General features: G+C 46.5%; 1 protein-coding gene across 1 annotated transcript in view; it reads left to right on the top strand.

Annotated features, from left to right (window-relative positions):
- The window catches only part of MRPS28 (mitochondrial ribosomal protein S28), a 367,602-nt gene that overhangs the window by 115,998 nt on the left and 235,123 nt on the right, over positions 1-16,481 (top strand). The window lies entirely within an intron of this gene.

Genomic DNA, 16,481 nt, shown 5'->3' with positions numbered 1-16,481 from the left:
TGATTGGAGGCGTCGGTGGCTAACAAGAAGGGCTTGGTATGATCAGGAGATACCAGAATGGGGGCAGTAGTCATGGTGGTTTTCAGGGTTTGGAACGCTTTCAGTGCTTCAGGAGAGGGTTGACTATATTGCCGGGTCTTTGTGTCCTTTCTGAGCATGTCTGTTAAGGGTGCTGCCACCTCGGCAAAACAGGGAATGAAGCGGCGGTAGTATCCGACCAGCCCAAGGAAGGCCCGTAGGTCTCTTTTAGAGCTGGGACTGCTGCTATCGCTCGCACTTTCTCACTTTGGGGAGCGATGGTACCCTCCCCTAGTACATACCCCAGGTAGTTCACACTCTGGAAAGCGGCTCGTGATTTTTTTGCATTGATATGGAGTCTTGCTCTCCGCAGTGCTGTAAGTATGGTTTGCAAATGCCGAAGATGCTCCTCCCACTCCTGGCTATAAATGACGATGTCATCTAAGTATGCTGAGCTAAAGGCGGTATAGGGACGTAAAACCCGGTTCATAAGGCGTTGAAACGTCGCCGGGGCTCCATGTAGGCCAAACGGAAGAACCGTAAATTCATAGGCCCCTTCGTCCGTCACGAAGGCGGTCTTCTTCCTGTCTTCCTCACGAAGAGGCACCTGCCAATACCCCTTCGTGAGGTCGATGGTCGTGATGTATTTGGCGTCGCCTACTTTCTCGATCAAATCATCCACCCTAGGGATAGGGTAGGTATCAAAGTGAGACACCGCGTTTAACGCCCGGAAGTCCATACAGAAACGTTTGGATCCGTCGGGTTTAGGTATCATTACAATTGGCGAGGACCAATGGCTCTGGGAGGGCCGGATGACCCCCAACTTGAGCATGTCATGGACTTCCTGACGTACGGCCTCTATCCGAGCTGCTGGTATTCTGTAAGGTCTCTGTTTCACTACTTCTCCCGGAAGAGTTTCTATACGGTGTTCTGCTAGGTTAGTTCTTCCAGGTAAGTCTGAAAATACGTCGGCGTGCGGTTTCAGGGCTTCTGTCAACTCGATCTTCTCCTGGGAGGTCAACCCCGGGTTAACCACCAGTTGCTCCAAGGTCAAGGTGTTGGGGACGCTGGTCTGTCCCACGAAATGACCCGCTCTGGGTACCGGTCCCAACCATTCCTTCAAGAGGTTGATGTGGTACGTTTGAGATTTGGTGGGTGAGAGGCGCAATCTGTAGGTGGTTCTTCCAATGGAGTCAATAACCCGAAACGGGTCTTGCCACTCATGTTTGTTCTTGTTACTGAGAGAGGGCAACAACACAAGAGCCCACTTTCCGACATCAATGGTTCTCAACTTCTTTCCTTTGTCGTACGTTTTTTTGTATCTCTCTTGCTGGTGATCCAGAGTGGAGTAGGCTAGTTCTCGGAGCTTTCCCAGTCTGGTTCTCAGCTGCGTGGTGTATTCCAACATACTTTTCTGTTCTTGGGATTCCTCATTTTCCCACATTTCTCTCGTTATGTCCAGGAGGGACCGGGGTAGTCTTCCATACAAAAGCTCGAAGGGGGAACATCCCAGGCTGCTTTGTTTCTGTGCCCGTATGACATACAGGGCAATGGGCAGGAGTCGGTCCCAGGTGGGTCCTTCGGCCGTCAGAATTTTCTTCAGGGTTTGCTTGAGGGTCTGGTTGTACCTCTCAACGAGGCCATCTGTTTGGGGATGGTACACCGATGTCTTCAGATATTTGATATCCAAAGAGGCACAAACCTCCTTCATCAGTTTCGAGGTAAAAGGGGTCCCCTGATCAGTCAGCACTTCTTTGGGGAACCCAACGCGAGAAAAGAGTTCCACGAATTTCTTGGCGATGGCAGCTGTTGTGGTGGTTCGCAACGGAAAAGCTTCTACAAACCGGGTCGCGTAGTCGACAATCACCAGGGCATACAAATGTCCGCGGCCCGTCTTTGGCAGGGGCCCAATTATATCCATGCCGACCCGTTCGAAGGGGACTCCTATGATGGGCATCCTCTGTAGGGGCGCAGCGGGGGGTCGGTGGGTGTTTCGTCTTTGGCATATTTCACATTTAGCGCAGAAGTCCTGTACATCCCTATAGATCCCCGGCCAAAACAAGTTCCTGAGGATGCTGTCTGTGGTTTTCTCCTTGCCTGCATGGCCGGCCGTTAAATGGGCGTGAGCGAAGAAGAGCACCTGTTCCCGAAAGGACCGGGGCACCAACAGTTGTAGATCCCCATTGGGTCTGGCCTGCCTGTATAGTAATTCGTTCTTAAGCAAGAAACGGGGGTAAGACTGGGGGTTGAGACCATCAGAATTGTGGGCGTTTTCCCAGGCGTGAAACAGGGTCTTATCTTCTCCCTGAGCAAAGCGAAAACTCCTGTCTATAACCCAGGGTTCTGGGGATAGGTAAGACGGTAGGTTCTCACCTTTTTCCGGTCTGGACAGGGATTCCCTAAAGAGACAAAATGTAATGTAATGTAATGTAATGTAATGTATAGGCATTTATATAGCGCACTACTTACCCGGAGGGTCCCAAGGCGCTTCGACCGCTGCGAAACCCTTCCTGGCTTCCCTGAGAGATGGTCCCTTAATGGGTATCTCCAGGGTGAGACCAGGCATCCCCGGCGGTCTGGTGGGGCCGTTAGTGAAGATGAGGCAAGCTAATGCCCAGAGTTGCCGAGTGTGATCGCTGATCAGAGTGGGCACCGAGGCGAGAGAATTATCGAGTCCGCTGACCCTGGTCCAGAAACCTGCCGTGCCGGGAATCGAACCCTGGTCCCGGGCCGTCCTCTGCTCTCGGGTCTGCCGCCTCTAACCAGTGAGCCACACTACTTCACCGAAAGGAATTCGGGATTGTCTGTCCCTAAGATCATATCCTCGGGTAGGGAATCCACCACCCCCACCCGGACTGTACAAGGATCTCTATCCGGTAGGGTTATCGTGATGGATGCAACTGGGTAGGGCTTCACATCCCCGTGAACACACCGAATATATACAGGACTCTGGGGATTCATCTGTTCGGTTTTGACAAAACGCGTCTAGATGACTGATTGCCTGCACCCTGAATCTAATAGGGCCCTTACTCTACAACCATTCATCCACATACTCACATAGAACGTGCTGCCCATTTCCGCTGAGTACATCACTGTTCGCGGAAGGTAGCCGACCTCCATGGGTTCTTCTTGGGACTTTCTTTTGGGACACATTCTCGCTATGTGGCCCCACTCCCCGCACTCAAAGCACTGGGGTCCTTTATTCATGGCAGTCATCCTTCCTGTAGGTTTAAATGTTCTGGGGACCTCTGGCACTATTTTAGGTCTTTTGTCCTACTTCGATGGATGTACTGTCTTAGGGGTCTTCTCCTGTTCCCAAGGTGTGGTTTTAGGTTGTGCTCTGGCGTACTGCGAAGCCATTTCTATGGCTTGTTGCACCATAATCCCTACACGTTGTCGCAGCCATCGTTGGGTGGCATATGGCAATGCCTCCATGAATTGTTCCAGGTATACTTTGTTCAGAATGTCCTCTTTACTGCAGACGTCCGGGCGCAGCCATTTGTCGGCCGCCATCTTTAATCTAAAGAGCAGTGTCTTAGGGTTCTCCCCTTGAATCCCCCTTTCCTTTCTAAAGCGGACTCGATAGGCCTCCTGATCCAGACCTAGGTGATCCAGGATGACCATTTTAATGGTCGTATAGGGGATAGTCCCCAGGGGGTTGGCTGCTTGATAAGCTGATTGAGCTTCGGCCGTGAGAAGGGGAGCTAAAAAAAACGGCCATTTCTCCTCGGGCCAGCTCATTGCGCGTGCGGCCCTCTCAAAGTTTAAGAGGAAAGTGTCCGGGTCTTCGCCCGGCACATATTTCTGAAGGGCCATCCCGGTGGGATGGGGGCTGTGCAGGCGGGCCTCGCTGGTAGAGGACTGGGAGGTAGGCGGCAGATTCTTGATGCCTTCCATGTGTGCTGTTATGGTCTTCGTGAACAGTTCACGGTCTGCCTGGGCCATTGTAAGCTGACTTTCCACGACCCATTCGAGCTTTTCTTGGCCTTTAATTAGGTGGTCGATAAGGGCCTCCATCTTGTCCTGGCAGATGGATGGTGGAGGAGATCCCACTTCTGACACCAGTTGTCCCGGGGGTGCCGGGTTATGAGGGGTCTCGACCACCGGGAGGGGAGGTGACGGGGTGAACAGAAACACTGGTGCCTTCAGTAAAGGTTTCAGAGAAGGCTTTATTGGGATGTATGTCCTTTTCATCAAGGGGGGGGCTCTGTCTCTTTACAAGCGATGCAGGGTTCGATGCAGAGTATGCTTTCTTCAGCTTGGTCTGGGTCCTGGCGGTCTGCTTCCAGGAGGGGACGTCTCTCCACACCTTGGGATCCTCTCCGTTACCCGAAAAAGAAAGGAAACACGGGTCACACACAAGAACTCTGGGGATGCTTGTACCGGCCGGGAGTGAGGGTAAACCATCCGTGAGAAGTGCTCAGTTTAGTTAAAGGGGCGTGCTAGGAGTGCTCGTGTTCAGGCAGGGTATCGCATACAGGGCTGTACACATTTACACCGGGGGCTGCCTCTGCCTCCCAACCCAACCCGCGACCCGGCCCCGTACCTCTTGAAGCCACGCTCCTCCCGTGGGAGCGTGGCGGGGCGAAGCGTCCAACCGTTGGCCTCCTGGCTTGTCGTTCTCGGTCTCTCTGGCCTCGGGATACCGCCTTCCGTCTTCCTCGATGTCCGTCTCCTCCAGGGAATCGCCGTCCGTCTTCCTGCCAGTACTTCTGCCTTTTGACGTCACGATGCTTGCGAGGGGCGGGGTCTCGTTCTCCGGGTCCGCTATCTTAAAGGAGCCGTACGCGGCATCGTCGTCCGGCCATCCAGTCTCTGGGTCCTCGTTCCAGGTGCAAGGTTGAGGCTGTGGGGAAAATGTGCAAGGTGAGAGGGGGTTGGCGGACCACCAGTCCTTGGGGAGAGTCAATTCCTGTCCGCTTGACCCGTCACAATTATAAATAAAGAACAAAGTTTGCGTAATAGTCGCTGCTCTGGATGATTTGCGTATTTTGGTCCATATCTTATTTCATAGGGATATTGGCCAGGTTGTGGTAAAGTCATGCTCCCATTGCTCTTCTATTTTCGACTTTGGTCTTATTAAGTCGGGATTGTGGAGAAATGTATTAATAGAGGATCCTTTAGACGTAGTACGTAAAAAGGAATGGAGTTGTGAGGTAGGATTAAGGGGGGGAGGTGGTGTATGGGAGTGTAAGAGACGATTGTAAATCGGCATCACCGCCTCTTTGAGTAAAAGTTATTTATGAGCAAAAGATGCAGGTAAGTTAAAAGATTGGCTGAGAGTTGAGAAAGATATGAAGGTAGAGCATGAGAATAATTGAGATACCCACAACAATCCTTTGTGTCTCCAGGACTTCCAGTAAAAGGGTTTATCCTTAATTAGCAGATGTTTATTATGCCAAATGGTGGAAGTGAGGAAGTCAGCAATTGTAGCAGGGGGGGTAGAGTTGGAAGATAAAAGTAATTTGGTAGTAAATTTGTGTATGGGAGTGGATATTGCCTGTGGTTTACGGGAAAAAGAGAGATATTCAGTGAAGGAAAAAGGAGATATTGCGAGCGTTCAATCGTCACCCACAAGGGACAGGTAGAGTCAGGGTCTTGTAGCCAAAAGGATGCCTGCCGTAAAAGGAATGCCTTTTGATATGCCGGAAAGTCCGGGAAATTAACTCCACCCTCCGATTTGGGGCGTATTAGTCTAAGAATTGACATTCGGGCTTTCTTGCCATTCCAAAGAAAGGCAGAGAGAATGGAATTGATTTTCCTGAAAAATGTTGTGGGGATAGGAACTGGGATGTTGGAAATCGAGTAAAGGATTATGGGGGATAACATCATTTTGATATTATCAAGGCGGCCCCACAATGATAAATAAAGAGGGTGCCATCTAGTCGTTAAGTCTGATATCTTCTGAATGCACTTGTTTAAGCAGAGCGAGGCCGTGTCCGAAATTGAGGGGGTAACGTGGAGACCTAGATATTTGATATGAGATGAGTTCCAAGTGAAGTTGGAAGCACTAAAGTCAGGTTTAAAAGTAAATTCCGTTAAGGGTAAGATCTCACATTTGTCGTTGTTCAGTTTGTAATCAGAAATTATAGAGTATTCGTGTACTTCGTCTAGAAAGGCAGGTATAGACACATGAGGGTTAGATATAAAAAGTAAAACGTCCTCAGCATAGGCGGCAAGTTTGATATGGGATTGCATCGTTTGAAAGCCATGAATGTTAGGGTTTTGACGAAGTTTGGAAAGGAAAGGCTCTAAAGCCAAATTAAAAAGAAACGGGGATGGGGGCAGCCTTGACGAACGCCTTTACCTAAGTTAAAAAAAGAAGAAACTAAATCATTGGCACAAACTGCTGCGCCCGGATTAGAGTACAGGAGGGAAATTAAAGAAATAAAAGTAGGGCCAAAAGCAAACCATTTGAGGGCATAGAATAGGTAGGTCCATTCAACCCTATCAAACGCCTTTTCGGCATCTAAGGCAATCGCTGCAAGAGGGTGTTGTAAACGGGAGGATTTGGAAAGGACATTAAACAGGAGTCTAGTGTTGTCGGTAATAAAACGTCCTTTAACAAAGCCAGATTGTTCCGTCTCTAAAAGATCAGGAAAAAGGGATCTAACCGCGCAGCAAGCGATTTGGCAAATAGTTTGTAATCAATGTTAACTAAGGAGATGGGTCTGTAGTTTTTACAATATTTGGGATCCTTTCCTTCTGTAGGTATAAGGCAAATGTGAGCGTCGGAAAAGGAACCTGAGGAATTGCCCAATGTGACAAAGGAATCTATTAGAGAATGTAATTTTGGTATCAGTAATTTGGAAAATTGGAGGTAAAATTCACCCGTGAAACCATCTGGTCCAGGGGCCTTGTCCTTCTTAAGATGCTGAAGTGCAGTAAGTAGTTCTTGCTGGGATATGTTTGATTCCAAAGAGGAAAAGTCTAGAGGGAAATGACGTGGTGAATGTATACTGGAGAAGAAGTGCGAGAGTGATTGGATGGAAGGTTGAGTGTCTGAGGAATAGAGTGTCATAAAAGCAAGAAAATTCAGTCAGAATATCAGCATCTTTATGCTTAAGATCTAAATTATCATCATATATAGATTCAATGTTTAACTTGTTATGTTTAACTTTGAAGTAGTTAGCCAAAATTTTCCCAGCCTTATTCTTACCCCCGTAAAATTTTGCACTAGATTTTAACCCCTTGCATGCTGATGACGGCCCCCAGCCGTCATGCACTACGGTGTTCGTGTGCTGATGACGGCTGGGGGCCGTCATAAACCCGCCCACTCACGATTCTTCCGCACAGGCGCAGAATCGCGGCCGCATGGAAGGTGTTAACAAAATAGGGAAGCATCTTCCGTAGATTTCTTGTTGAATTACATCTTAGCTTCAATAAGAGTTGTCAAGCTGTCCTGGGAATGGGAAGTATAATAGGAGTGTTCCAATCTCTTAATTTTCTGAAGAAGATCCCCAGTGAATTTCCGAGCCGCCTTCCGTTTTTTGGCAACAAAAGTAATTATAAAGTCTCTTGCTGCAGCTTTGAAGGCATCCCAAATAGTATGTTTGGGTAAAGTATGAGTATCATTAAGTTAAAAAAATTCAGTAAAAAAATTAATAAAAGATGTGTTAAATTTAGGCTCTAATAAGAGTATTATTAAAACGCCATCTCCTGGGTCCTTCAATTTTAGACAAGATATCAACATTGATTGAGACAGGGGCATGATCTGACAGTAAGATATGGCCAGTTTCTGCATTAGTGAGAGTTTGTGCAATATTATGGGATGCAAAAATATAATCGATTCTAGACTGGGAGTGATAAGAGGGTGAGTAAAAAGTAAAATCTTTAGTGGTCGGATTGCAAAGGCGCCAAGCATCAATAAATTTATGTTGAGAGACAGCCTGAGCAAAATGTTTATGGGGCTTGTTGGGAATAAAGGAGGCCTTAGAATGCCTGTTGATGAAGGGATCAAGAGGTTGATTGCAATCTCCTGCCAAGATAAAATTATCTTCCATGAATTTGGTGATGTGTGTAGCCATCAAGTGCCAAAATCCGGGATCCCCTCCAGTGGGAGCATAAACATTAAGAAAAGAAATTGGAACACCCCTTAAGGACAACTTGATGTAAAGCCATCTGCCATTAGTATCAGAATCCTGAGATATTAATGAACATGAAAGGCATTTACAATATAAAATTGCTACACCATTACGTTTACCAATGGTTTCTCTGTAGCAACATCCCTCAGCACTGAAACTCAGGTGGCTTTTGTAACAAATATGATCTATTTAAGTGTAGGTTTTGTGTACGTGAAACTAAAATTAATGTTGTCCAGGTCCTGGGTGACAAACTCTCCAAGCATCTACCACTCCTCAATCTACACCTTTTTTCCTTATCCCCTTGGCAACAATACCCTCTGCTTGAATACTTTTTCTTGCTTCCAGAAAATGCTTCCTCCTATAAAAATGATACCCTCTCTAACATATTTTCATACAGCATGCTTCTGTGTCTTGTCATAGGCAAAAGATAAATCAGCTCTCAAAAATATTGTCCCAACCCCAGCTTTAGTATTTTCAGGGGTTCTTTTCTTAGGAGACTGCTTAACAGGATAGAACACTTCGATGCCCCTCATCAGATTTTACTTTCCCTCTAACAGGTTGCTTAATTCTCTTGTGTTCTGGCGGTGAATTGTATTGTTCTAAACAACTCCACTTTGTTCCAGCTGTTTAAGTGAATGGTGTAGACCTGTGTATCACCACGGGTCAACCAGCCAGTTGCCTGTTGGACCTTGCAGACCTCTGAGGTTTGATGAAATTCTGAGCACTCTTGGAGCACACACAATGGCAGGTATCCCCATCAACTATCTTCCAAGGTATCCATAGTTATTTTGATCTCCTTTGTCTGATAACCTCTCCCAAGGCCAGCCTATTTCATCTCCTGACATTCTGTGAAGCCCCTCTTGCACTTATAGCTTCCTTGTGTGCCTACTTTGGAAATGTGCTCAAAAGTCCCCACATACAGCATGGTGTATCTTTCCTATTTTCATCTAGCACTTACAGGTGTTTTTCCTCCTCCCGCTCCCAGTCCCTCTGTTTCGACCTAGCTGTTCTAGCTCCAACTACAAGGTGCCAGATCATCATGAAATTCCCTCTAAACTCACTTTCTATAACTGCCAGCACTTGTAAGATCCCTTAGTCTCTCTCTCTCTCTCTCTCTCTCTCTCTCTCTCTCTCTCTCTCTCTCTCTCTCTCTCTCACTAACCCCTTTTAACTTATCTTCCTATGGCTCACTCTCAAAAAGTCTAAGTTCAACTTATTATTAGAAGTCAAAGTCATAAAGGGCCATGCCACAATTGTATTTCTGAGTTGCCCTTTCTCCCATTCTCCAGAGGTACAGAAATACTTCTTCACGTAAAAGGTTAGGAAGAATGTGGGAACGGCACCCCTTCTTAAATCCACACGGTTCACACTATTTCGAACCCTCATGGGTCACAGGTCGTTGTTCACTTTTGATGGGTTCAGGCTCACTTTCCACTGCACTTTGCCTCTTTTGCTTTACCCCCAGTCTGGGGTCTCTTTCCACTTACATGTTAACTCGTTTATTTTTCCTCTGTGCTCGGACCTCTCATAGTTATTTAAATTTAAACACTGTGACACAGAATCTACTTCCAGGCACTGCCCTTCTCCCACTATTTTCCACCCTGAACACAATAGAAGTGGGTTGCCACCTTCAAACTGCACCATCCCTCCAGTTCAATTTTCAGGTGTGCTCCCTGATCAGCTTTCGCATTCACCTCAGTTTTGAAGGGCACCCTGAGCAAAGATCGGCATGCAGTTACTTCCTGACTCCTCTAGAGCTTGCATTCCAGTCTGTCTTCAGCCGGTCAGTACTGCCCTGTCGCCCAATTTGTCACTGTTTCCCTGTGAGTTTGAGTTCTGGACTTTTCACAGTTATCGGAAGGGGTAAGGGGGGAGAGCATATCGTGCAAGGACTTGGACAGGGGACCAAGCTCAATGCTTTGTGCCCAAAAACCCACATATTTAACCCTTTCTATATTTGGCTTGACAATGCAGCTGTTGCAGACCTTATGTGATCAACCTAAAAAAGCGCTTTCGGGGATGCTACATAGAGGGGCTTTGGCTTCTCCCACATATTGGTGAAAATCAGAAGTTGTTTTGATTGGACAGAAATTGTGCACTTCCCTCCATGAGCTGTAAGCATTTATCAAGTGGTGTGATCCAGAGCGCTTTATCAAGCCATACGGCCTGACAGTACAATAAGAGCTTGACCTTTAGGCCAAACACATACCATTACAGTGCTGTGTGTCTCCTAGATATTTAGATAACTACGGTGTTTGTTTTTCCATGGCAGCAGCACAGATGGGAGGAGGGCAGTTAGGAAGAGCGTGTTGTTGTAGTGCAGTCCCAGCCACTGCCCCCTTCCTTCCCATCATCAATGTCTGAGATACCTTCACATTCTGCACCTTGAGAGACTGGAGTTGTTTTCTTTCTGGTTTTCTAGTTTTAAGATGTATGGGCTGGATATACTTGTTTAAGCTCCTCTACACCCATAAATTAATTAAATAATTCATTTTAATTTCTTAATTTCTAAAAATGACATTATTCATATATTTAATTTACTTCACATTTGATATGTTGTATATTAAGTTATATTAATGTACTTATTTACTATAGTGTAATTTTAAGTAACACTTTCCTATAACCTAAAAACTCCTTACTATCCCTTAACATAAAGCATCTGCGTACCCTAAAGACCCTTACTAATCCGTAACACTACTCTTCCCTGAATATTGAAAGCCCATTACTGCCCATTAATGCTACAGATTCCCGAATCCCTAGAAATCTGAAGTGGATGAGCATCTGAAGCAAAGAAATAGGAATCTTGGGCTACGTGAACAAACTGCCAAAACGATTTGCTTGCATGTTATTTAATATTATGAATGAAATCCTCAGAATGCAAATGCATAATCAGAATACTGATCCTTTAACAAAGCCAGTAGGTCTGCCTTACTTAAAATGACTCTTTATATTGTTACTTGACATGGCCAGCCATTGGGCGCCCAAGGGTGGTTGAGTGCAGGTCCTGATCCCAGGCTACTAGAGCATGGGGCAATGGCTAAGCCCATTTCATCCACTGATTAACTTCACTATGAATGACCGTATTCTGCTGTTTCACAAAGAGCACACCCTCTTCCAGCGAAACGACTACTATGAAAAGGCATGTTTTTTGGGGAAAAGAATAAAATGTTGTTTTTTAGCCAATATTTTTATTTTATCTTGGCATAGGCCCTTCAGCTCCCTCAACAATACAATTTTACAAAATAAGCATTGCCAACTAAACATCCTGTGATTCTGGGCAAATCACGTAATCTCCCCGTTTCCAACTAAAATGAATATGTCCATCTGTAACGAAACTGGTGCTCATGTAAAGCGCTCTGATACCTAATATCTTCGGGTCTAGTTCGCACTATATAAAACTCTAAAAAAAAATAATTAAAAAAACACCACCAAAAAAACAACAGTCAACGCATGACCTACTTGCTTTGCCAATGCCGGTTTACCGCTTGTCTTTTTTTCACTCTTTTTAAAAGCTGCATATCAGCATTTTACTTATACCGTTTCTAGACGCTATTAGCTACACTTTTTCTTAAATCCTGTGTTTCTGCTCATCTCTTATCCGCCCTGATGGATGTGCAGAGCAGAGAGCAAGAGACGAGTGTTCTAATGAGGCTTTTGTGATAGGTTAAGAAGTCTGATGGCAGCCTGCGTGCAAGTTCATGGTTTCAAAAATTGAGTCCGTTCTCCTCGCACATGATAGTTTGTCATTTTATACTCACTGGCAGATTAAGCATAATTCCATGAAGGCACGCGCATGAAAGGAATGGCCTATCGCATCACTGATATGCCTTCTTGGGGCCGCTACATTGCATTTCAAAGAATCTCATGTCATTTCTCATCTGTGTATGTTCCTCCCTTTAGGAAATGCACCTGTGTTCATTTAATTGGTCCTGGAAGATAGAAATAATTTTTAGTCAACCAATTAAACTATTGTAATTATGTGTTATAATTGTTTATGATGGTGATTCTAAACGGAGTGCTAGTGGCAGGTTATATTCCTAACAACATTACAAGATCAAAGAACAGAATCCTTTTCGCATACTTAATGTTAGTCCTTCCCATGAGGAGGCTAAATCAACCTCCGATAGCATCAGCGTTATTTTGTTTTTACCGACAACAAAGAACTAAAGAGGTTCTTCTGTATTCTATGTAAAATGTATGTAGTGCCTCGCGCCCGGGACGAGGCCGTAAAATATGCCAATTCGTATCGGGGTCTTGCGCCCTTTTTGAAGTACATGGGGTGCTGGTTAGTTAGGCCTGCATGGAAGGTGTTGGGTGAGGTGCATGAGCGGTGGTGGGAGTGCTGGGGGGCGGTGAGGCAGGGCGGGGCGGGGGAGGAGCAGGGTGGGGGGGTAGTTAACTACAGCAATATGGCCGAACAGAGGTAAGTAAACAAATACATAAATAAAACTAATTTCATTGCGGGCGGCGCATTGCCAAATGCGATGCAGCGCTCGCAACGAAATTCGTTTTATTTATTTATTTGTTTACTTACCTCCATTGGGCCGTATTCCATAGTTTACTACCCCCCACTCTGCGCCACCCCCCCCCACCGCCCACAGCACTCCCACCACCGGTCGCTACTGTGCATGAGCGTGGAGGTGTTTTATAAATGTGCCGCTGCTATCTGTAACCGCATGTAACCAGGAGGTGTTGTGGACTAGTGTGAGAACATACTCCATCCCACGTGCAGATAACTTTTTTATTTTTAAATGTGGCCTGTTTCCTACAAATAATGTTTCTAGGAAGAGCAGATGTATGTAGACATATATTTATATAGTATTTAAAGTCGGCGAGTGGTAGGACAGGCAGCTGAAATGCGGAAGGTTAATGCACTGTGATGTAGTGTCCTTTAAAGAGGGGAGTCTTCAACTCTTTCCTAAATTGGAGCAGCATTGGAGTTACCTGATGGATAAGGGGACGTTCCACATCCTGGGTGCATACATGGAAAAGGCTGGGTTTTAAGGCTCTCTGAATGCCAATGTAGTTGTAGATTATTCTTAACCCTTCAAGTATCTTGAACTGTGAAGGATTTTCCACCATTGCCCTATTTTAATGAAAAGAAAGGGCCAGGATAGAGCCATGTGGTCTAGTTTGATGATATGTATGTATTTATTTATTTAGTCTTTTATAGAGCGCGAACCAGACCCGTGAGGGTATCAGAGCACTTTACAGTAGTAACAGGTGGGATACAAAGACATAGGGAGGAAAAAAGTCGAAGGGATAGGGACAAGTGGATACATTGTGGGAGTTGATGCTGAAAAAAAACTGGGCAAGTGCCATAGGTGGCTCAATGTGTGGTGCCCTTTGTTTTAAATGTGGTACATCTAGACACCTATAACTATTTCAATGATTGAAGGGCTGCTGAGATGCTAGTCCACTTTTTCTAGGTATAAAACTAGAGATTTTTGATTTTATCGATTGTTTAAATCTTTTCTAACATGTCTCAGTCCTCCTTGCTTTGTCGAACCTCACCTGTGTGTTCTCTTCCTTCGCTCCTTGTGCTTGTTACTAAAGTTGGTATTACGCTCATATCTGGGGTTAATGTAGAAATTAAACCCTCTGCTCTCCACTAAGTAGCATCCTAATCATGCATGGTGAGGATGACGTTTCGCTACCTTTCTTTCTGGTATACATATTTGACATGCTGAAGCAACATCACTGAAATCTGGGACACCATAACCACCCTCAACCCGAACCTGATGTTCATCATAGAGACCTGGTTCACCCTGGTCAGCTTCCGTCAACACAAGCGCAACCCCTCAAGGCTACAAGACGATTTACAGAGACCGCGTCAACAAGTACGGAGGAGGCATCACCATCATCCACACAGTCAACATCAATGCACCACCTCTGAAGACGACACATCACCCATCATGGAACACCTTAGTTTCGTGGAACTGCGGGTTGGAGCGATGTGAACATTTACCTGTCATTAATACTCATCCTAGTTCTTACTACGCCTAATTGCATGTTAACCTGTTTGCATAATTATTTGCATATTGAATATATATGTGTTGTTTGTATTCAAACAATAAAAATATATTTTTTAAAAAAAGGAACACCTCAGTTTCCAAATCCGAACTGATGCCAAAACAACTAACAGAGGAACCCTCACATACAGATCCCCAGGGCCCCACCCCCCGGTATCTGCAGTGCCATCTCCGACTTCATCTCTCCCCGGTCATCAACTCCAAACCCTACATTTTCCTGGGAGACCTCAACTTCCACCTCGACAAACCTAACGAAACCAACTCCGCCAACCTCTTGGACAACATGAGCAACATCGGACTCAAGCAACTGGTCACCAGCCCCTCACATACTGCAGGACACATCCGGGATTCAATCTTCACAGCCAGCGACAGAATCAAATTCTCCCACACGACTGAGTTAACCTGGTCCGACCACAGCATCGTACACATCACCATTACAAGCTAACTGGAACCCGTCTCTGCACCCTCTATTCTTCCACACTGAAAGTGGGGAAAAACACCGAGACTCAATGGACCGCCGCTCTCAACACCAACAGACCCAACTCGGCTGACAACTTTGAGCAAGATGTCCGCAATTTCTCTGACTAGATCCTCAACTGCACTGACGTGGTTGCGCTCATAAGAAAATGTAGTACCAGCAGATCCAGAAAGCACCCAGCTGGTTCACACCCGAACTCCAACCACTAAAGAGACAATGCAAGCGACTAGAGAGACAATGGTACACCAGCAAAAGCTCCACAGACCGCACCACCTTCAAAGCGGCCCTCAGCAAATGTCACCATCGCCTGAGGGAGGCGCAGAAGGACTCTCTGGTCAATGCATCGAGACAAGCACCAACCGCACAATGGACCTCTTCAGCATGGTCAGAGAGTTCTCCTGCCCTTCAGCCACCAAGAACACAATCCAACTCTCTCAGGACCTCTGCGAAACTCAAGCAGACTATTTCCATGACAAAATATCGGACATCTGATCCAATTGCTACCATCAACCGACCAACCTCAAACAACTCCTGACACCTGCTTATGCGGACCTGTTCACCGACTGGAATCGGATAACCACACAGGACACAGCAGCTATCATGAACACATTACACTCTGAAGCACTCACCGACCCCTTCCTCCACCAGGCCTTCCACATGGGACATAAAGGAAATCATCAGTGCCCTCACTCCCATTCTCAATGCTTCCATCACCACAGCCACTTTTCCTGAAGCATGAAAGCATGCAGAGGTCAACCCGCTCCTGAAGAAAGCATCAGCAGACCCTAGCGAATACAAGAATTACTGCCTCATCTCACTGCACCATTCTCTACCAAAGTTCTGGAAAAAGCCATCAACCGACAGCTCTCTGAACACCTGTAAGAACACAACCAAGCTCAACACCTCCCAATCCGGTTTCTGTGCCAATCACAGTACAGAGTCTGTCCTGACATGAGATCCCTCCTCTACCAAGGAGAGAAGGCAGCCCTGATTCTCTTCGCCCTCTCAGGGATATTCAGCAACATTTCCCATCATGCCCTCATCACCAGGCTCCACCACATTGGCATTGGGGGAAACGCCCTCAAGTGGATCAACCCCTTCCTCACAGGACGCACCCAGAGAATCCGCCTACTACCTTTTACTTCTGAACCCAAGAACATTGGCGGCGTCACCAAGGGGTCATCCCTCAGCCCCACCTTCTTCAACACCTACATGACGCCGCTACCTGACATCATCTGCACCTACAGACTCAACATCATGTCCTACGCCAATGACACTCAACTCATCCTTTTCCTCACCTATGACCACGCAACCCCCAGATCCAATTTCAGTAACACCATGACCAATGTCGCCGATTGGATGAGGTCAAACTGGCTGAAGTTGAACACAGACAAGACGGAAGTGCTCATCTTCGGAAACCACACCTCCACCATGGGATGACACCTGGTGGCTCACCACCCTTGCGCCAAGCGTCCACTCCTACACTGACAGACCACGCCTGCAACCTCATCATCATCATCATTGGCCGCCAACTCACCCTCAAGTGACAAACACACGCATTGACCTCCTCCTGACTTATCCCAGACCTTCCCAAATTGACCATCTTCACCCCTCAACTCAGAAGCCTCCACTGGCTCCCCGTGTAGAAGAGATGCTAGTTCAAGGTAATGACCCTCACATACAAAGCCCTCCACAAAATCGGAGCCAACAACATCAACTACCGCCTGACTTTCCACCAACTTGCCAGAGAGCTCCGCTCAACCTTCCTCGCCCTTGCACATGTCCCATGCATTTGTCGAAGCCGCTCTGGAAGTCGTTCCTACTCCTTCCTTGCCGCCAAGTACAGGAACGACCTCTCCCTCCACCTGC

This window comes from Lissotriton vulgaris, chromosome 4_1, assembly GCF_964263255.1.
Source record: "Lissotriton vulgaris chromosome 4_1, aLisVul1.2, whole genome shotgun sequence".
Taxonomy (NCBI): Eukaryota; Metazoa; Chordata; class Amphibia; order Caudata; family Salamandridae; genus Lissotriton; species Lissotriton vulgaris.
The sequence above is the reverse complement of the archived record's forward strand: the minus strand, read 5'-3'. Positions and strand labels throughout refer to the sequence as shown.